The sequence below is a fragment of the Alligator mississippiensis genome, chromosome 5 (assembly GCF_030867095.1).
Source record: "Alligator mississippiensis isolate rAllMis1 chromosome 5, rAllMis1, whole genome shotgun sequence".
NCBI classification, from domain to species: domain Eukaryota; kingdom Metazoa; phylum Chordata; order Crocodylia; family Alligatoridae; genus Alligator; species Alligator mississippiensis.
The window spans coordinates 134,520,745-134,543,456 of record NC_081828.1 but is presented as its reverse complement, the minus strand read 5'-3'; the positions used below and the strand labels follow the sequence as shown (position 1 = coordinate 134,543,456).

Genomic DNA, 22,712 nt, shown 5'->3' with positions numbered 1-22,712 from the left:
CCTCCAGTCTACCTCTGTAGCTTTCCAGCTGGGGAGGCTAGATTGCATGTGTACTTCAGCTCCCAGGCTATTTTTCTGGAATTTCTCTGAAATTCAGACTGGTAGAAATGACCACCTGTATGTGGCCAAGATTTAGTTCTTGCTCTTGTCAAAAAAAGTTTTAAAAAATATGGTGCTATGGTGCTTGTCTCTAAAGCTTCCCTTGGAAAGTATGTTAATTTTATGACCACTGCTCCTGTGACACTGACTGATGTACTGTGCATTTTTGGTTCCTTCAATAGCAATATTTTTTTAATATTGGCATGGATCATAAAATGGAATTTGCCCTAGCTCCCTATACAGTAGTTTTCCCCTCTCACTCACTGTTTGAGACAAACTTAATAAAAGGATATTGTGGCCCATTAAAATATGGCTTTATAGCCTTGCTTCTGCTTCCCTGCATAGGCTTTGCACTCAGAGGTAGTGATGCCATCTTTTAAAATGTTGAGCACTATTCTTTATTTTATGAATATAAAGCTAAGCCATCTTTACAAAGATCCACATGGTATCTTTTAGTGAACTAGAGAGAACACTTAAGTCACCAGTTGACCACAAAAATATTTGTCCTTAACCAGTTTTGACATTAAAAAACAAGTTGTAAATGAAGGAAACCCAATATCAGTACAGCTCTTCTTTCTTTTGTTTTGCAGCAGTAGCATTCTTCTGTCTGCATCAATGGTATCACACTATAATGAGCTGGTGTAATAAAATAAAACAAACAAACAAACAATCTTACATATATTTTGCCCACAGTTGCTTAAGAAGTTGCTGTACAGTTAATCGGTCACTCAGCTAAATCTTGACTCAACTGACTTGAGCCCTGTAGTAGTAGTTAGCTGCTTTTAAACAAAAGCATTTGAAACGTGTTTTGATATGTCCGTACCCTAGAGCCAAACTCTTGGGTAGTATTCAAATCCTTGTTCAGAGCTGCTCAATGAATTGTCAATCATGCTATAACATTTGGTGGTAACAACAGTAATAATGCCTCATATTATTGCACTTCAGCAGGGCTTCACTAAGCATAGTTCTAGGTCTAGAATTTGGACTTATACATATACACACTTTACATTTATAGTAGTTATTCAGGGTATCTATTACACCTATGAATGAAAAATCTATAGCGTTTTAAAGCTGTTTTGGAAGCTTGCAAATAAAAGATGTTAAAATACAAGAGATTCAAACCAGGTAATAGTTGACTGGCAACCAGACTACAAATTATTCTAAGCCCATAATATAGGAGTAAAAATAAGTCATTTTTGAGAAAAGCTAGGGCTAGACCTAAAAAGGAACCAAGTTTATTTTTAGTATTGTAACATCTACTGGTAGGTGCCTGATCCCCAGAGTTCAATCCAAAATTCTATGTTAAATGCTTGGATTTTTTGAGTTTTCATAGTTCAAAGTGCTTTGGGTTCAGACTGACAGACACAGAATAAGGGAATGAGTTAGGGCCTCAGAGTGCCTGTATACTCAAAAGGTACCGGAAACATGGAGAGCATTCTCTAACCTTTAAAGTATATCAAGCACCTTTAAATGGCAACCATGCAAATGTTCGTGCCCTTTGAAGCTCTCCAAAATTGACCAAATCCCCCAAAATAGTATCTGTTTGAGCAACAAAATATTTTGAAGTGCTTCACTACTGCTTCCATGTGTACCATGTATGGAACTCAACAGGAGATTCCTGCATCCCTCAGGGCTCTGCTCTCCCTACAGATGCACACATGGGGAGCGGGAGGGAGAGTGACACAGACTGTCAGTGGGCTCTCTTCTGCCAATGCCTCCATCTCTTGCTGCTTCCTACCTAGGTAGATCCCCATACCCTGCCAATGTAACCAGATTTGGGTAGGCCCCTGCCAGAGTCAGATAGATTCCCACCCCACACATCCTGTTGTTCCAACATAGACTGCTGGGAGTGCCAGTTCCTTGCAGTGTCCAGAACATGGGACCTCCCAGCACTTGGGACACTCCCAGCCCTTGCCATAGCCCCCAAAACATCCAAAATTCTAGAGCCCTGTCCTGCTGCCCTGAGACTTCCCACATCCCCAGACTTCCCCCACTGGAGCCAAAGCTGAGATTCTGGCTCTTCAGCCCCCCCCAATCTACATGAACCTCTGGTTTGGGAGTAGGGGGAAGGGAGGGAAGAGGGAAGAAGGGGGTCTCCAGTCTCCTACTTCTCTTAGGGGCAGGTCACTCATGAAGAGTAGGAGGTGAGGAACACGAGACTATCCACTGATATCAGCTCCATTTCCTGCTCCATACTACCACCCCCATAGAGAGGAAAGTGGAGCTGCAGCCTTGGGAGACAGGAGCTTCAGAGTGACTGACAATCCGCTCTGCCTGCCACATGTCTCCCACTTACTTGCCTGATGGAGAAGAGGGGTGGGTGGGAGGCATAAAGCTGGAGGCCACTACAGCCCTCTGCAGAACCCCTTGGCTGGGAAAACACAATGATACAAGCAGCAGTGGCAATTTTGAAGGTCTCCAATGGAGGTATATGACAGGGGCTGTAGTTATGTCTAACATCGGAAACACTACTTTTTTGTAATGTTTTCAAACCTTTTGTACTTGGAAATGTTTCAAAAGTTTCATCTGTCTCTGATCTGAGGCATTACTTGAATCCCACATTTATCTGAAAAGAAAAATCACAGTAAGAAGTTAATACATGCTAGTAATATTAGTATTGTAAATGCTAGCTCAAACAACAGTGAAAGCACTTCAACCATATTAATTTGCCTAGCTCTAGTCAAAACAGGTAATCACAAAGATAGTTTCCTTCTGAAAATACCAGACAATATTTTTTAAAATGTCAGGAAGCAAGAAAATGGTCAGTCTTGAGGTAAATCTTCCTTCAAGTCAGTTCTACTCTGATCAAAAAGAAAAATCTCAAATGAAAGCAGTGGTGGTTGTGGCAGGTAGTAGACTACAGGTATCAACACAGAAACAATTTACCATGAGATAAAAGATGGCAGGGATTTCCCAGGCTTCAACTGCTCCATGATAACTGCTAGGGGTGTGCAAAATGGGCCATATTCAATTCAGATTTGCCCCAAATCGGAGACAATGATTCTATTCATTGACTCAGATCACTGTCCCTGATTCGATTCAGCTGAATCCGAATCTGAAGATTCGATGCTGACTCAGAGAATCAGCAATTCGGCCATAGACACAGCTTTAAATGTTTTTTCTACATACCTCAAGGTACCAGGCACAGCTCATGATCACTGCGATGCTGGGGCAGATGGAGCATTTCACAGGAGCGCGGTGGGGGGTGGCCTGCAGGCTCGGCATCAAACCCAGAAGTGGACTGGGAGTACTTCCAGTCCACTTCTGGGTCCACCAGGGAGAGCGCAGGAGGGCCCCCCTGGCCCGGGAATCGGCCACAGGGGGACCCCAGGTGCCCCTCCCGACCCAGGAGGCACCAGTCGCTAAGCTGGGGAGGATGAGGGGTGGGGGGCCCAGAAGCGCTTCTGGTCCACTTCTGGGTCTGCTGCTGAACACGCTGGGGAGCCCCCTGCACTCCTGTGGGATGCTCCATCTGCCCCAGCATCACAGCATTCACAAGCCTCCTGGTACCTTGAGGTATGTAGAAACAACATTTAAAGCTGTCTATGTCCAAATCTCTGAATCTCTCCAAATTGTTTCAGAGGGTTCTGATTCAATTTGTAGAGATTAAAAGGTCTCCTGATTCTATTCAGATTTGGAGATTCAGCCTCCAAATCGGGCCAAATTGAATCAGGGACTTTTTCAAAGCTAAACTAGGGCTGTTTCAAAGCTAAACTAGGGCATCACACAGCCCTAATAACTGCCTAGAGGCATACTCTTATGCCACAGTTCCTTGGCAGGGGGCAGCAGAGCAGGAGATGGGGCAGAGGAAAGGGACAGGAGGAGCACTAGGGGAGGTGCAGGGCTAATTTGTGGTATGGCTGCCAAAAAAGTTGGCCCCCAGTGGCCTACATTCTATACCACATATGAAAAATAGGTATGCAAGATGCTGTTAGCTTCACTTACATCATTACCATCATTAAACTGATCATCGCTATAGCAACTGTTACACGCCACCATTAGGATTAGACCCAGGAAGCCATTTGTGTCATCTACAAAAACACAAAATAAATTGTCCCTCTCTCAAAGACCTTATGCCAAAAAATGTGATAATTCCTCTCTCATATCCTGTGTAATGTTTGTTCTATTCTTACACATGAAATGAAATTCTACCCCTAACTTATCCCAGAGCTCTGAAATGAAATGTATTGGAGCAAAATTATATCTGTCACAAGCTGCCAAAAAGATTTTGTGGCTTTATGCAAATCAAATCCTCCAAGGATTGTCTCAATTCTACATAGCATTCTTGTGTGCTGTTTGCATTGAAAGCTTTGCATTAGCAGATATACATATATGAAAATAAATGTATCTGTTGTTTTCAGTAGTTCTGTATCTGGAGAGGCTATAACTTAAGCTATTCCACATCCATTGGACCTCATTTAGTCTCATTCAAGCATGTAAAATGAGATTTATCATTGTCAAAGACCAAAAATAACTTTTTGAAGCCAAATCACGGCCCATTTTGTCCCAGACTGAACAAAGTGCAAATACAGCATATTAAAAAGCATATTTTATAACAAAATATTCAATAGAGTTGCGGTTTTACATTTTCAGGCAAATTTAATTATTTTTTACCATTCAAAATATTGGATGTTTCTGTACAATTTAAGAAAAACATTCTTCCTACCTATGAACAGCTGTTAAACTAACAGTGTATATTACTCCAGATATTTAAAAATATGTTGAACTATCCTTACCTTATAACTTAAACACAAACATGTAAAATATAAGTATATGGGATATTTAAATCTAAATTAATAAACAGCAATGAAAACTTCTGTGTGACACTATTACGGTACTTTTAAAATATTTTATGTTTGCATTTAATATTAATGGAAATAGGTTCAGCAGCCTACATACTCTTTGACATTAAGGGCTATTCATACAAATAGTCCTTTAGAAAATATGTTACTTTTAATAAGATAAACTTGAAAAGCAAATAAAACTGGAGGTCAAATTGCATTTTTGCATAAACCTTAGCTGTTGCATTTCTAATGCTTATTCTGATAATTTTCTCTTATAACATAGGTTTCTCATCCAGTAAGCAGGCAGATCTAAGTGCCATCTACAAGTTATCCAGGTCAGTTAATCAATCAGCAGGGAGGCATATATATCCAGTAGAAACACTAGACTTATGGCCTAGGGACAGAAGTTACACATAATCCAGTTTAAGTGATCACAAACTGGTTTAAAGCTGTAACAGAACAGAAGTTCAGTGCATATAAACCAAATTCAAAATGGCTGAAACTGGTTTAAGATAAACCTAGTGGAATGTAGAGTCAGACTTAACTGATTTAGGTCAAACCTTAGGTTTATAAAACTTCTGTCCCAAACCCTTTCCTGGTTCAAGTTAAATCAGAGTCTCCCAGCATCCCAACATGCTTTTCAGCCCCAGACTGGGCTGTGCTGTCTGCTCCAGAGTGCAGGGCTGGCCCCACCCCTCTGCTCCCTAGCTGGAGCAGAGAGGGCTGGCTCACTGGCCTTGCTGGCTGGCTCACTGCCCCTCCCAGGCAAATCTCAGCTGGGACCTGCGGCCAGAGAGTGGGGTTAAATTCACCTTCCCCCAAGTACAGAGCTGCCCTGCCCTGCCAGTTTACTTATTGCTGGCTGCAACTGTGGACTACAAATCCCAGAGGCACCTGGAAGCAGAAAGAGGACGTTATGAGTAACCCTGCAGAGTGCTGCTGCTGTGATTGTGGACTGCAAATCCCAGAGACCTCAGAGGCAACAGGAAGAGGAAGGAAACATACTGTGTGCCAGAGAGCTATGCTATACTATGGCTATGTGCCAGAGAGCTATGCTCTAGTACCTTGCCATCTTCTGGCTTGAGCCACTGTGGGCATGTGGCTGCATTTCCTGAATGAACAGACAAATGAATGTCTGTTCATTTGCTTATTGGTTCAATCTTTGTAGCTTAGACTAACCTGCAAAGACTGAATCAATTCAGCCTCGGGCTTTTTGACTATCTGTACTTAGCTATGGTAGATATCTAAATGTTATTTCCTCCTTGGAGCTTAGGTACATGAATTAATGTCCAGGGCTAGGGACAGACATTCAAAAAGCCCAAGTCTAAATTGATTCAATCTTTACAGGTTAGTCTAACCTGGCTAGGTGGAACTGGTTTGTAACTACATAGACATCCCAGAAATGCAGGCACGTGCCTGCAGTGGCTCAGGCTAGAAGCTGGGGGGCATTAGAGCAGCCCTCCCGTCTCTTCCACAGTACTGAGCTGAGGGGGGTCATGTCCAGACCCCGGCAGGCTGCTCTGATTAGCCCAGCAGGGAATTGATAACAATGTTTATCACCTCCTACCTCAGTGTTTATCACCCCATTAAGAAAACAACAGAGGTACATTACAAGCTACCTATTGATTCCAGCTGTTGATTCAACAGGGACCATAGCCAGCATGTGATCTGCTAGCTAATACACAGACACCTCCTCAGCAAGGCAGAGGGGAGGGGGGAATTCCTGCTTAGCAGGGAGTGGTGACGGGGAGGGGGGTAGCAGCCCGCAGTCTGTGCCGGAGTTGCAGCAGGGAGCATAAAGGAGGGGCCAACCCTGCTGTGAGCAGAGAGCCCCACCCAGCCCAGAGAACATCCTGGGATGCTGGAGGTGTCTGGTTTATCTTAAACCAGCAAGGGGTCTGGGACAGACATTGCATAAACGGCTTTGACCCAAATGAGTTAAGTCTGATACTACATTCAACCACATTTACCTCAAACTGGTTTCAGCCATTTTCAAACTGGTTGATGTGCACCAAACATCTGTTCTGATACAGGATTAAACCAGTTTTTGATCACTTAAACTGGTTTGTGTGTAATGTCTGTCCCTAGCCCAGGTCACTCAGACTTGGGATGCCTCCCTAGCTAGAACACCCAACCGACAGCAGCAATGGACATTTTCTCCACCCTATTTCTAAGCAACCAATAAATTAGTATGGGAAGCTCTCATCTCATGGTGGTGAGTACAATAAGGGCCTAAATAAAATAGACTAACAATTTAAAACTCTATGCTATCATACGCTATTACTTCTTATATCCTGTCTAAAATATTAATCAATCTTACTCATGGAAACAGGTATTTTGAATTGTTTTCCAAAATGAGAAAAATGTTTCCTTTTAACCTGTTAGAATATTCTCAGGGAATTTCTCAGCTCTAGAATCTATATGATTTCTTCTCAAATACAATTGCCTATTTTGCAGTTAAGACAGGGAAAAATAAAATGTGTCATTTTTTAAAATAAATGAGATAACTTAAAAACTTCAGCACTAGTGTGACTCTAGAAATAGTGTGAACAGCCATTTTTGTATTCTGATATTGGAGGTGTTTTCTTTTATTTGGCTTTCTCCAAGAAGGCTTAGTAAAATCCATTAAAATTAGACCTTAGCCTTATTTTCTCACACTATTGGTCTGCTACAGAATGATAAATCACTTTTCCCACAGGAGATCTGAAGACCTTCCAAATTAAAATTTGACCTTTGTATTTGTAACACAGCAATAAAAACAAGATCCCCTCAAAGTGCATTCTTTACAGTATTTATGCATCGCATGATAGAGTAAATTCGCAAACAAATGACAAAGAGAAGTTCACATCTTGTTGTTTTGACCGTGTTCTCATTACTCCTTCTCAATATACTTCTGTAGCTTTGTATGAGGATTTTAGCTTGATTAGTCACACGGTGGCAGGAGACTTAACCATAAATCCATGCTTAATTCACTACCCTGATCACAGGGTGGTGAATGCAAGTATTGTTTGAAGTGTTTGTGGGCAAAGCAAACAGTAATGGACAGTTTATTAAGTAAATGTGTTAGCTGCCTTTTTAAAAAATAATGAAAAAGAGTCCATTCTCTTTTGCTTCAAAATAACTTTAGTTTAATCCAGAATATTTCCATTAGTTTCCAATGGCTTAGACCTGCAAGGAGCTGAACATTCTGCCTCTGATCCATCAAAGTAATTAAGCATACTCCTAATTTTATGTATGCACATCATCACATTTACAGCACCGTCTCTACATACAAGTTTAAATGCAATACTAGATTGGGGATTATATTCTCAACATCTTGCCGGAATGAGTCCATAAATAATGTTTCCTACAGGATATTATCCAAAAATGCTCTCTCTTTTGGGCTGCCTCCTCCACACAAAAACAAAACAAAAACATCTAACATTTTTTGTTGAAACTATATAAAGCAGTACTTCAGAATGGGCACCAGATCAAGTTCACATTAGGAACCTTGTCTGATAAAAGAACTATCATGAAGTGATTTCTTTCAGTGCTAATCTCTTCAGTGGTTTTACCAGCCTACTGGTACTCTACAACAGATTCCTGTGGATGGTTACGACTGTGTCACACATTGGCAATGTGCAGTGCTGCTAAGCTTTTTACTCATGGAGCAGAAATCTATAGGGCCTAACCACTCATTTATGTAAGGAGCAGATCCGTGAAACAGTAAGAGTAGCAGCATCAGTGAAGAAGATTACCAAAGTCCTAGTGCGTCATAGATAGACTCTGTCTTTAGAAATCTGATCTGGCTTGGTCCTAGAACGTAGGTTTGTTTTGAATTTATCAGCCAAATCCCAGTGCACTGGGAGAGAATAACCCACTCATTTAGAGCCACTAAAACTAGTGACATTCTTTTCCTATCCATAGGAATTCATTGGTTTTGATACAGATGACCAAAAATAAATTAAAAATAAAATAAATTACTACTAGACTGATGACAAGGTGAATTGTTCAGTGAAGATGTATCTGTGTGTTGGAAGAAGAGAGCAGAAACAATTGCTTGATGGACAGTACATCATAGATGTGCCTGGAGAAAATGGCTTAAGGCAGAAAAAAAGGAAGAAGCCAAATTTGGCTTCTAGGATGGCTGAGTAAGTGCTTAAAGCTAATCACTGTTTGTAGAGATATCCAGGAGTTGCAGGGAAGTGTGTGGAATGATAAAGTCATAGAACACCAAACTTTTGCACACAAGGAAAACAAAAAAATATGGTGGAAGCAACCCCATAGGGGGCAAAATGTAATAGGAAACAGACTTTGTTAACCAGAGTTCATGCTCTTCTATTTTGAGTGATAAAGGAAATGAACATACAGTACATAGGTACAAAAGGTTTCTTCTCCTCAGGCCAGATTCTGATCTCAGTTAGATCAGGGTGAATTTGGAGTAAATAAATTTAATTCAGTAGATTTATGTGCAGAGTGCTGAAATTAGAGTGCGACTCTTCATGGGTGTGGCAGGGAGGGAGGGGAAAGGCTATGGGCACTTTAATCTACCTATCATATTGTGCATATAAACCATTTATTTTTCAGAAGGAAATAAAGGGAGAACACGGCCTAGATTTGCTTAGTCCTTATGATGTATCATAACCTTTCAGTGTTCACTGGATTCATATTTTCACTTTCATTAATACAAAGGAGATATTGGAGCTCTTTGAACAATTTTAAAATCTAAAACCTTACCCAGTAATGCAGCCAATTATTACATCATTTTATATAATAAAATATATATTAAAAATAAATATTACATTAAGAATTTTTTTTGCAAAAATCCTGTTGGTCTAATAAAAGATATCACCTCTGTCCACGAGTCCTCATTGCTTTTTCCTCCAGACCAATACAGCTACAGCTTGAATACCTGCCAATTATTACATCACTTATCAAAAGACTCTTTTAGATTAAATCTGACTCTGCTGAAGACAGTAGGATCTTTGCTATTGATTAATGCAAAACTGACATTGAAATCAAGAGGGCCAGGATTTCACTCCATACATACATGCAATGAACATATACAAAGACTTCCTTTTTTATGTTAAATATCAAGTAAAGAGAAAATAAGACTGGCAATAGATCTAAACATCTGAACTACTTTTTTATTATTCATTATAAGCAAGATTCTAATTGGTGGTGATGCATAGGGGGTGCACAGGGGCGCACATCCACCCCCTGAGAGCACTGGTGCACCCCCTGACCACCCACACTCCTCACTTAGGTGATGGGCAGGCGGGAGCACCGGTGCCCCCCCTGCAAGTGCTGGCCAGGGAGTGGGAGCACTGGATGTAGGCCGCAGTCATTTCTGAGAGCACCACAGCCACTTCTGGGAGCAGCGCAGCTATTCACCAGTCAGTAAGTTTTGCTGCAGGGGGGACTTCCGCCCCGGTCAGTGAAATGTGGGGGGACCTCCCGCCCCGGTCAGTGAAATGTGGGGGGATTGTGGGGGGACCTCCTGCCCCCCGGTTGCTGACTGGTCACTGTGGGGGCATGTGCCCCCCTGACTAAGGTGGCACCAGTTGCCCATGATTCTAATAGGCTGCTCAGGCTGTAAGCTACCAATTGGCTTTCATTTCTTCTGACAAGTCACCAGTCTCTACATGTTGGGTTGGTGGTGTCGCGGCCGAGGGGCTGTGGCCAGCAGCCCGGGCACGTGGGCCGGGGAAGTCGGCACGGCGGACTAGAATTAGGCACTGATGCGTGGAGGTTGATTAAAGATTGTTTTACCTACACCGTAGACGGTCACGGTGCAGGCAGGAAAACTTGCTTGGTTACAGTTGTAGATAGAAGAAAAGAAGAAAACTCGAACGATGAGAGCTCTCTGAACCGATACAAGAGTCCGAGCTGTGACTCTCAACGAGCGCGCAGGGTAGGGATACGTCAGGGATCATTCGGTGATGGGGAGAGACTCTTGATGGCTGATCAAACCACCATTCGGTCCGAGATTTACGTAGAAATCCACAAGGTAATTGTGGACTCCTTGCCGGAATTCTCTCGGATTTCTCCCGGAATTCTCAGAATCGGGGTTCTCAAGATCCTCCTGAGATTCTCGGATATCCCCGACTTGGGCGGAAACTGCTCAAGCCTCTTATACGGCTAGCAAGCCAATCGCTAGCTGCCATGTGGGAATAATTTAGAAACAGCCAATAGTGGGACACAAATTTGCATGCGAGTGGCGGGAACTCCTTTGCACCGGGGTTTTCTCTCTGCAGCTGAGAATTGCACCGTGCAAAGAAAGCTCCAGATGGCGGGAAGTAATTCTGCAGCGCCGAAGCACACACCCAAATACTCATTGGGTTATGACAGGTAGGGGTGAAGCAGATGCCCCTTTGCCCCTGTGCAGTTGGGCTAAGAGTTGGGAAGACGATGAGCTCTGCCTTAACCCAAAATGTGCCAGAACAGATAGGAAAGCTTTCGGCTCCTGAGTACTTACTTTACCATGGAACAACAGACTGGGAGTAGGTCATCATGGTGGCCATCAAGTGAGTCTAGGCATCTACAGACTTCAGTAAAGTTGTTGTATGTACAACAACACTTCATTCTGGGATGGAGGAAAAAAGAAATCAAGCCCCTTTTACATAGGGGTGGCTGTAAAGACTGAAAATGCTACCCAAAATGTCATGAGTGACTGGTGACTCCTGAATCTGGGCGGGGCACCTGCAGAAGCTGCTGATAGCAGCGGCCCTGTCAGGGGCATGAGCCCTACCAACAGCATCATTGTCAGCTGTCGGGGGGGTACCGGCCCCATCGGGGGGGCACATGCACCCCTGTGCACCCTCTACCCATTGCCTATGCAAAATGTTATGCTTCAGGCAAAGCCTGACCAAAAACAAATTCAGGAAGAATAAGAAAGCTTTCTCTGTGACTAATTGCACAGACTCTCAGGAAAGTCTGACAAGCTGTGTGTGCGGGAGAAGCAAAAAGGAGGTCTGAGACAAAGATCCCAGGGATTAGGTTCTCTTAGATAGGCAGGCTTGGTGAGCAAGGAAACTCCCACCTGCTGTTTGTTTCTTCTATGTCTAGACAAAGCAGGTTTCAATTATTCTTTGTACAGATACAGGATTACACCAAGTGGAACCTGACTCATATAATCAATTTCTTCTCCTAACAGAAACCATCCAGCAAGGCCCCAAATGCTGGCTAATCACTTAGGCCAAATGAACAACACTCAAAGAAACATTTTCTTTGGGCTACTCTTCCTGGTACATGCTACTACTTCCTCAGGAGAAGTAGCATTAAACATAGGCTAAGTGCAGACATTTGAGGGGATTAGGGAAAGGTCAGATCAGGTTAAAAATGGCCGCCCAATCTAACTTACTTTGCCTAAATGCAGTTCTTACACTTAGGCCCAGTCTCAGTGATCACAAATCAATCTAGACCAGCCAGCATCCCACCTAACCCCCATCCTGCAAGCTATTCCAGGTGTTGGATTTATCAGCATTTGCCACTGCTGGGAGCCAAACAGGTAAGTACTAGTGGAGGAAGAGGTGGGGGGGATGGGGCTGTAGGCTTGCTGGGTGGAGGGGGAGGGATTGTGCAGCTAAAAATAGCCCCTGGTTCCCCACAAACATCCCCTACAAGCCCCCTGATCCTGCCAAACCCTCCTGGATCCCAGCAATCCCCTATGGATGCTGCATTCCCCCTCATCCCTTCTGCAGATGCTGCCTGCCCCCTGCCAATCACTCCCACAGATGCCATCCACCACTCTCACCCCTGATCTCCTTGCATATCCCACCTGCCCCCCACCATTCCTCCCACAGACCACAACCCCCCCAAACCTACTTGCCCTCCTGTCCCTCCAACTCCCCCTGCTAGCACCCCCCCATCCTGACCTACCTTAGATCAGGTGGCCATTTTTAATGCAACCTAACCTCCCTGCAACCTCCCCAAATGTCTGCACCTAGCCTTAGCATGCTTATTTATTTAATCTCTTTCATTGTAAGCAATGAATATAGCCTAGTCCATTTTAGCTTCATTATAAGCTATTACTCCTTAGTTTCTCTACTAGATTCACTAGCACTATCATCAAGTTGAAAACACTGCAGAGGACTGATTCATTTTTTTTTAGTAGAAAAACCTCTTTAGAATTAGAAAAATAAAATCAAATTATTTTATTGACTTGAGTTTTATAAAAGTTTTACCAATTTGAAGCTCTGGGCCAAATTTGATCTGACAATGTTTCTTCTCTGAATTTTCATTAGAATGGGCTGGGAATTATCTATTGAAATGTATTCTCATAGGAAAACACCAATTTGCCAAAAGCTTTACAGTCATGTATTTATTTTGCTGAATTTTCATTTAAAGCAAAATCAGAACAATATCCTATTTCAACACATTTTTTTTTATTTCAAATCCATTTTTCATTTTGAAATTTATGGTCGTGTGTAGATGAAATAGGGGCCCTAAATTGAAGCAGCGGGTTTTTAAAAACACCGCTTCAGTTTAGGGCCCTTTAAACCCCTGTTTTGTGCATACACCTGAACTTATCTCCCTCTCTCGTGGTGAGGATGGGAGGGCGAGCCGCTGGCAGGTGGAGTGGTCCCTGGGATGCGGGGGAAGGGGGCTGGTGCTGCCCTCCAGGGCAGTGGCGTGCCCCCCCCAGGCAGCACCCGCCCACGGGCACTCAGCTCGGGCAGTCCTGGGGGGCACCACAGCCATGGAGGGAAGCACTGGACCCTCATGCAGCTCAGGCAAGCAGGCAGGCTCCGGTGGGGGAAGGAAGATCAGGCTCACCACCTTTTTTTTTTTTTTCGCTTGGGCAGAGCCTGTCTTCCTGGGCTGCTGCCAGGCTGCCTGCATGGGCTTCCTGCAGAGCCCCTGAACTGCAGGGAGCCTGGTGCTTCACTCCATGGCTGTAGGGCAGCAAACTAAATCTTGTTGGAGGAATTTTAGTTTGCTGCACCCCAAGTCATTTAAGGTGCATTACACTGCCAAATTTGCTACAGCGGCTGGAATGCTGCCCAATACGCCACTGATGAGTGCAAACACCAACACCATTAGAGTGGTGCAAAAACATTTAACTCGCTTTAAAGGCTTGTGCACACATGCCCCTCGTTTCATTTACACATGGCCTATGAGATTAAAAATGTCAAAATCAAAAAGAGTTTTGATTTAATCTAAATGATACATTTTAATAAACCTGAAACCTTTTATTTCACATAATTTTGTTCCACCAAAATGTCTAAATTCTTTTTTCATTCCATTCCAGAATAGGGGTACATAAAATCATGGCATCTTTCCTAGAATGGAAAATCCATTGCTTAGTCTGATACACATTTGTTACTGCTCTCTATTCTGTACCATGTGACTGAGGATTTATACGACCTATCATTTGTTTTGTTTCAAACCTCTCTCCTTAACATAGTTATATTTTTTTCCATTTTAAACAACCAGCTAAGAGAATGCCAAGTCCTGGTCTAGTGTAACTAGGATCACTTTTGACCCTCTCTAATTCTATCACAGTTGTTCCTTGTGGTGATTAAAAAATTCCCCCCAAAATACCCAAACCCAAGCCCTTTCCTGCCCCCCCTTTCATTACCCAAAAATCCTAGTCTTCATATTTTTCAAGGCTTGCAGATTTACAAGCCTTGTCATTGAATGGATTAATTATTGTCTGCTTGTGATTTGCTGACTGTACTGATGTACAAGTCAGGGAGGAGGTGCTGACTTATATGTGAAAGATCCAATATACATGAAGAAGACATAATTTGTGCGTGAGGGGCCGACTTCCTGGGAAGTGGGACAACATGCACAAGAGAATGTGTGTGTGATGTGGCACTGCCTGTATGTGAGAGGATGACTGGAGGTGAGGGAACACTGTGGTAATGGTTTATTGTCTATGAGGGACAAGCTGCTTGTATATCAGGAGCTTCCCATATATGAGGGCTTATTGACCCTGTGTGTGGGGAGGAAGGGTTGGGTTATAACGGTCTTTGAGGAAGAACAATATTTAAATTTATATTCTGAAAATGTTTATTCTTACATATAACTTCCATTTTGATTCTGAGAGTTGGTTACTGGTATATTACTGCAGGCTGAACCATTCTGAGATAAAATATAGTCCAGCCTATGAACCTGAAATATGATAAAAAATTATACTTTTTTACTTGATTCCCATTTATTCATTTATCTGACTCCAATACTAGCTTTATTCCTGCCAGTTTAATAAACTGTGTGTGATTCCAGTTGCTAAAAATAACTTATCTCATTCTATTTCTAGTTTTGATTTTGAAGCTCTACCCTGGTTAACCCCTTATTTGCCTTTGTATTAATACATACTGATCCTGAATCAGGAGTGTGTTATGTACTATTTACACTAGGGTGATAGTTGATTTCAGTGAAGTTACTTTGGCATAAATTTGGATTAATAAATGATTAATCAAGTTCATTACTATACATATTACAACACTTTGTATGTCGATTTAAGCAATTTGTACAGGACTGTATACTCAACTGCTGTGTATAACTGATCTACAGAAGGTGATAACATAGACCAGTCCTTCCAGCCTTTTAATCATGTATTTGCAGCTCTTTGAATTCCCTTCCATTCTCACCACCTTTTGAACTTTCATTATCACAATGCCAAACAGAGCTGAACAGTTAGAACAGCTGAATAAAAAATAAAATAAAAGGAAAAAGTAATAAAACTGATTCAGACTATGGGTTAAAACTGCTTTCTATCAAAGAAAAAAGTGCACAGGTCATAACTGCTTACTTCTCAAATTCCCTCTACAAGTTATTCTAGTCAGAAGAAAATAAAAGTGACAAGAAATACTGACATGCACATGCTCTAAAGCAAGCAAGGGCACAGTCATCTGTGACAGTTTAAAAATAGATATGTTCCAAAGGGTATAGCTGGGTACATGTCAATTTTTTTTTCAAAGCACTGAACGCAACCTTTGGAACTATTTAGAATTCTGATAATATCACACTGCAATTTACTGCATGTATTTAAACAGGCTGGATAGAAACACTGGTATACAATTATCAAAATTCAAGGATTCCATGGTTTGAGAATATTATTCAATCCACTGTTCTAACACTCTTTTTAATTGCTTTTGCTGTTTTTTTGACATACCTGCATTGGAACAATTTAAAGTACCATCAGTTTCTGCACCTCAGTTTGACACATGACAAATTAAGATCTCTATTCACTATACAGATCACAGAGTGGTATGTGAGTATGTGTTGAGTGTTTTTTATATATGCATTTTTTTTTACCCTTTGTGAATCTTGCTTCTAATCCTACTGAGGATTATTGTAATACCCACAGTTCTAATATTTTTTGTTGTCTCATTTCTTAAAATACCAAAAATAGTACAAAGTAATTTAGATCTTTCAAAAAATGATGCACCATGAAATTAACAAAGAACTTATACAGAATAGGTGTTGTTTTAACATAGTATTTTTCTTTGATATAGATTGGATAAAGTCAAACAGTTGCTATTAATTGCAGGCTTGCTGCTATAACCTCTGAAGTGGTTGAAAACAAGTTATAACCTTATCTACGCCTACCAAGAAAAGAGACACTCAGAATTATAAGGAGATAATATGAAGTTAATTATTTTTTATGAAGGGTTTGTAGAAGATATATAAGGACATTATATTTCTTTTGGATGCTGAGTGAAGGAGGAATATACTGAGAGAAATAAATTACAACATTTTTAAACACTGGTATCGCCATCTTATTTTAGTATTTATTTTGGTATGAAAAGGCTCCAATGGAAAATGTAGCAACACCACTAAGTAGACATTGAGATAGCCAACTTGGCAAACCTCAACTAAGTTATGTACACTGAAAATTGAAAATAAACTTAATGGGTGGATCCAGATGTGCAGGCACATGGTGTGTGGCACTGCAAACCTATTTGTGGCACCACAAACTGCACGTGTTGCACATTGAACCATGTGTGGTCCTGCTAATTTTCTGTGCTGGGGCAAAATTTGCTACAGGGATTCCCAGTAGCAAAAAAAACCTGGAAGAAAAACAAATGGTGCAAAGCATACCAAAGTGACATATGCCAGGACAAGTGTGGAGACCCTGCGTTGAGGTACCCTGTGCCCCAGCCAGTCACTCCCTGGGCACAGGGTGCCTCAGCATGGAGGTTCCACAGTGCGCAGTCCTGGGCTGCCTGCTCCCCAGGAGAGCCATATGTTGCTCCCCAGCTGGCTGAGGCACAGGGTGCCTCAGTATGGGGGCTGCCTAATGACTAGCCTCACACTGAGGCACCCTGTGCCCCAACCAGCCCCCTCTGCAGCACATGGAGCAGAGGCATGCACTGCGGTACAAAGTAGCAGTACAAATTTGTGCTGCTCCAAATGCACTCCCCTGCTTGGGTGGACACAGCCAATGGGTTCACATATTGAAAGAATATCATATTGTTCTGAGAGATTCATATAATTAGATTCTGGAAGGAACTATTTCTCTTGTAGTTGGCTCCCAACTCTTCAACAAAGTCTTTTAAAAGGAGTTACAGCCTCCCAGACTATAACACATGGTTTTAATTCTGGTCTCATATAATGATAAGCTAAGTATGAATCCATGCACTGGTCTAAGTGAAATAAGAATCTGCCTCTTTATATGCAATGTTATCCCAGAAGAGGTATGTCAAACCTACTCATCTTTCTGATGATAGTATGAGTTATATACTGAACTATGGGAGAGTGATGATTATGGCAGAAGAGACAAAGATAAATAATTCATAGCAATTACTTGTCTTTCATTAATAACCCTCAGAAAGATGAATCCTTCTATACAAATCTACAGAAAGGGCCCAGGCATACTAGCTATGGATCCAAACAGAAACCTCAAACCTGAAGCTAGATTTAAGGCAAGGTGTACAATTCTGGTCTCAAGTAAGCAAATGGCAACACTTTCATTGGCTTTTTTTTATATATATATATATATATATATATAAACACAAATACTATCAGTGTCAATCTGTTTTTACTCTAAAGCAGGGATCAGCAATATTTTTGGGCAGAGTGCTAAAAACACCTGCAACCTCAACTTGTAAGATGATGGAGGTCAGGGGAGCCACAAGGGGCCCAATCCTTGTTGTGGTAGTACAGCCCCGGCCCCTTTCCTATTATCCACCCCAAGGTGCACATACCAAGCGAAATGCCATATGCTGGCACTGTGTCATGGGTTGCCTACCCCTGCTCTAAAGACTGAATAAAGATAGACACAAAGCCAAGTGTAATGGGGCCACTTCCCCATTACTGGAGGGTGTGAGGGTCTAAGCCAGCCCTTTGGTCTCCCCAAGACTCAGCGTGCTTTCCCCTTCTGCCTTTCCTGCTTCCCCCACTCCTTTTTCTTCCATGACTGAGCTAGCTCCTTCCCTCCAGCCCATTCCTCTCCTCCCCCTCCACACACATGTACCTGTTTGTAACCGATGAAGGTTTTACCACAGTATGCCACTGAGCAGAGGAGGCAGGAGAGAGAGATGTATGCCAGGTGCAGGAGTGGATGGCCCCAGAGGACTCAGGGCAGAAGTACCAGAATCAGGTGACCCATGCTGAACACGTGAGCTCAGCCCCGGACAAGGTCAGGGATAGAGAAGCTGCAGGAGTCCTGCAGGAAGCAAGGCTCCTGGCAGTGAGAGAGAGAAAGAGACAGAGATAAAGGAAAAGCCACAAAAATCACTGCAGGCAGGCTTGAATGCTGGCGGGACAAGGAAGACTGACAACAGCACCACAGCGAAATATAAGTGTCAAGCCTTATTTGCTTTTCAGTTTATGGTTGGACTGGAAGAAGAATGGCCCAAGGATGAGGCTGACCCATGGTAGGGAAATTTTGTGTTAGTGCTCAAATTGATGCCCGGATAGGGGTCCTCAACTTGGTGGAACAAGAAATGGCTGAAGGGGTGGAGGAGGTCATGAACATGGGGTCAAGGGCAGTACCCTAAAAGCCCAGCACTTGCAAGGAGCAACACAGAGACAGAGGGATATGTCCAGTATGGTGGGCAAGAAGCAGGTGTTGACTGATGGGAACAAGGATGGTGAGAGGCTGGACCCAGAAGGCCCGGCAGAGGTGACCTGACTCCAGGTTGCCAATCCTGCACTGGGGCACATCTCACTGTGAAGGGAGCCTATGGTCCTGAACAGTGGGCCCCAAGTTGACCAGTGCAGCTAGAGCAAACTTGGGTGGGGCCTGGCTGACCCCAACCAGACACAAACCCAGCATTCAGCAACCCATGTGTCCTGTGAGGCTCAGTTCATGTGACCTTACCCCATTAAGGTGTGGTGGGCAAGCCACTGTCAGGCACCTCAGAAATGAAAGGTAGGCAGGAGAAACTCCAGGGAACAACTATACCTGACCCTGTTCTGGAGGGGCATATACCAAGCAAACAAAAACAAAGGCAAATACTCAGAAAAAAATAAAGCGCATATTTCTGCCACCTACTGTGGAAAAATCTGAATGATTAAGAGGCAGGTTTACTATAATGGCCTTTTATTTTGGAAAACTTCCATTCAAATATACACTGATAAGATAATTACCTTGATGGCTTCATCCCAGTCTTTTTGTTCTTAGAAAAAGAAAAACATATGATATTAGTTTTTGCTTAAAAAAGAACCACAATACAGAAAAGCATGGGACTACAAATCATCAACACGTCAAGTAAACTGTCCTGAAAAAATTATAATTTATATACACACACACACACACATATATGGGGCCATATATATATATATAAGTGTGTGTGTATATAAATTATAATTTTTTCAGGATATATCTTTCCCAGTGGCTCAAGCCACAGCTATCTGCTTGTTTTACATAAGTAGCACTTCATAAACCTTGTCTTTTACCATCACATTGTTTCTATACACTTTTGCCTCCTGCTTTGCTCTTTTCTTTGATTAATCCTTTGCAGTTGGGAACAGGCACTTTAATAACCAAATGTTATTAAACATGCTTCCTTGAAATGTGTGCCCACAAATCCCAAATTTAATCTATTATGTAGTTTATTTCTGCTGCAAGAACAGACTTCCCTTTTTTTTTTTTTTTTCTTTCTTTCTTTCTCTCTCTCTCTTTCTCTCACCAGTCAGGCCTTTATAAATCTTCCTTCCCTTTCCTTCTGAGAAGCTTACTCTTCTGCTGTTTATTTTCCCTGGTGGAGCACCAGTCTGCTACTTCTTCATTTGTGACTAATAGTATTTAGGTGATTGTATGCAGGTGGTATCCTTCTTCTCACAATGGGATTTTCAGTATTGCACTAAAGCAAACAAATAGCTCAGGGCTTCCTGTAACAACCAGAGGATTGGTAATTCAACCCCCTGGTTAGAGCCATGATATGCAGCCAGGGTCAAACCAAAGACCTGAACTAGGAGGCCAGGCCTAGGAATAGGAAACAGGGAAACAACCATACATCAGGACCCTAAATACCTGTGACTAGTTCCCAGTAACCAGTCCTATGCTCCCCCAGGTACAGCTGCAGAGGCTAGATCACCCATGGTCCTCTACTGAGAGCAGACTGTACCCTGAATTGCCAGTAAGCTCTCTCCTGACACTCTGCAGGTAGAGTATTCATCTTTCTTCTTTTTTCAATCCTCAAAATTATTCTAGCTCTCTCTGAAACAAAGACTTCTGTTCAAGTGGTTGACATGGTTTGCATTCCTTTGGCCCATTGACCTTCTCTACTATTCTTTTTATACTGAGTAATCTATAACCAATTAATTAATTTTCCTGGGCTGAATTAAGCTGTCCTTCCTAGTGTCTCTGTCCCCAAAAAGGTGATAACTTTCAGTCACATTGTCAATGATTTGAACTTCCTTATTAGCCCCAGCAGCCATTTAATTGGCAGCATTTCGGATTCTCAGCTCAGGTGTTCCAAGCATCGCATATCAGTATAGGCAGATACACCCCTTGGTTTACCACGGAGTCTCATTTTTAATTTCCTGAAGCAACACTTCTAATATCCTGAAACAACTTATTGGCAAGGTTCCCAGTACAGGATTTGAGCAGATTGTTGCCTTGCTACCAGGTTATACAGTGGTCTGATCAATGTGCATCCCCTGTGCAACCAGTCAGCTTTAAATTGCATGGTCAAAAACTGACAAAAGACCACTACAAGCACACACACCACAGCTGAAGAAGAGAACTCTGCAGCTGGGTAAGAGTTGGGAAAGATGCTAAATTCTGCCTTACCTCAAAAGGTGCCAGAACAGAGAAGTAAGCTCTCAGCTCTGAGTACTTATTTTACCACAGAACAAAAGTATAGGACTAGGCCATAATGGTAGCCATCACATGGGTCTAGTCATCCACAGCCTATGAGAAATAGCAGGTGGGGAGTTGTGCTATTAGAAAAGGGAGAGGCCTGGTGAGTAGCTCTATGAAGTCAGTCTCTATGAATTGTCCTACAGACATTAGACAAACCTTCTAGCTAAATGAGTAGATACCATAAGCACTATCACATATAGCTTGCATGCACATGAATTTCCATTCAGGTTTGTCCGCAGGGAGATTTTTAAAAATTATTGTATATAATGCTTATCAAAGATCCATTTTTATCAACCATAAGTCCTTTATCTGCAAAACAAACACACAGCACTGGCAGCTATAGTGAAAGCTTCCTCATGCTGCAGCAACCATATGCCTCAATCCTCCCCTTGAGGTGACAACACTTGTGTTGACAGGGTAGTTCAGCCTCAGTTTTGATTTCTCCAGACACCAATTTAAAGGTAAGGCTGAAGTTGTTTTTCTCATATGCCTATGAACCTTAACTGCCCCCTTCTTGCTTGGAAATGAAGAATAGAGCTAAATATATATCTAGCAGTGCAGGAATGAATGTTGGAGTAGAAGGCCACAGTTCTATCTGGGTAGGAATCAGAATCTGAAAGGCTCAGTCTTTCCCTATTAACCATCCTCCAACATGGCAATTATTGTACAATAATACAACCTATTATTTATTAATTACAGTGTCAACTACAGTAACTCCAGCTTAGCTCTCAAGGCCCTGTTGAGGTAAATGCTGTGCACATATATCATGAAGTAGCATTTACAAATACATATCTGATATTCTAAAAGACAAAGTGGCTTGTTACCCCTTGTACAGATGGGAGGGACAGAGGCACAAAAACAGCCTTAAGCAACTTGCTCAGAGAAACCTGTGGAATAGTCAAGAATTAAACTGAGATTCTTAAAACCAAAGTAAGTCCCTAACCACAAGTCATCATTCCCCTTCGTGCCTTTTATTGGCTTAGAACACTAGATTTATCCCCCACCTCAAAGCAAACTGAATTTTGTGGAGTTTACAATTTGCATCTGAATTTGAAATTTACATATCTCCTTCAACATAAAATGGACTACAGTGACCCCCTGAAGCCAGAAATCCCACCTGTGAATAAATTCAGATCCGACTCTGGTTACATCATGAAAGAGAGAGGTAGTTAGCCATATTAGTCTGAAGTCAGTCAGAAGGCAGGGTTGGTATATACCTTTTATTATTGACTAAAAATGTATAGACAGCACAACTTTTGTGAACCCAAGTTCACTTCACAGCATCTGATGAAGTGAACTTGGTTTCATGAAAGCTTATGCTCTCTCTATATTGTCAGAGCTGATTTGAATCAGTGCCTCAACACAGTGAAACTTTCTAGCACAAGGCACGGTAAGGCAGGGGAAGTCTCGGCATGGTAAAGAGTTCCAGCGTGGATAGAGTTCCCGCCGAGGAAATGCAAGTTTGCATAATACAATTGGCCGATGTTAAATTATTCCCACGTGGCTGCTGGCAATTGGCTCGCTAGTGGTATAAAAGGTTAGGGGCATTTCCGCCCTAGTTGGAGAACTCTGCGATTCTCCCTGGA

The 22,712-nt window shown here is 42.3% G+C and overlaps 1 long non-coding RNA gene across 1 annotated transcript; it reads right to left on the bottom strand.

The window, feature by feature from the left end:
- Window positions 1-475: 475 nt before the first annotated feature.
- LOC109282245 (uncharacterized) lies at window positions 476-20,522 on the bottom strand. Its single transcript, XR_002089180.2, has 4 exons — window positions 19,949-20,522; window positions 19,407-19,435; window positions 2,593-2,665; window positions 476-735 (listed from the first exon to the last, which is right to left on the bottom strand). It is a non-coding gene; the product is annotated as an uncharacterized LOC109282245 (long non-coding RNA).
- Between the last annotated feature and the right edge of the window lie 2,190 nt (window positions 20,523-22,712).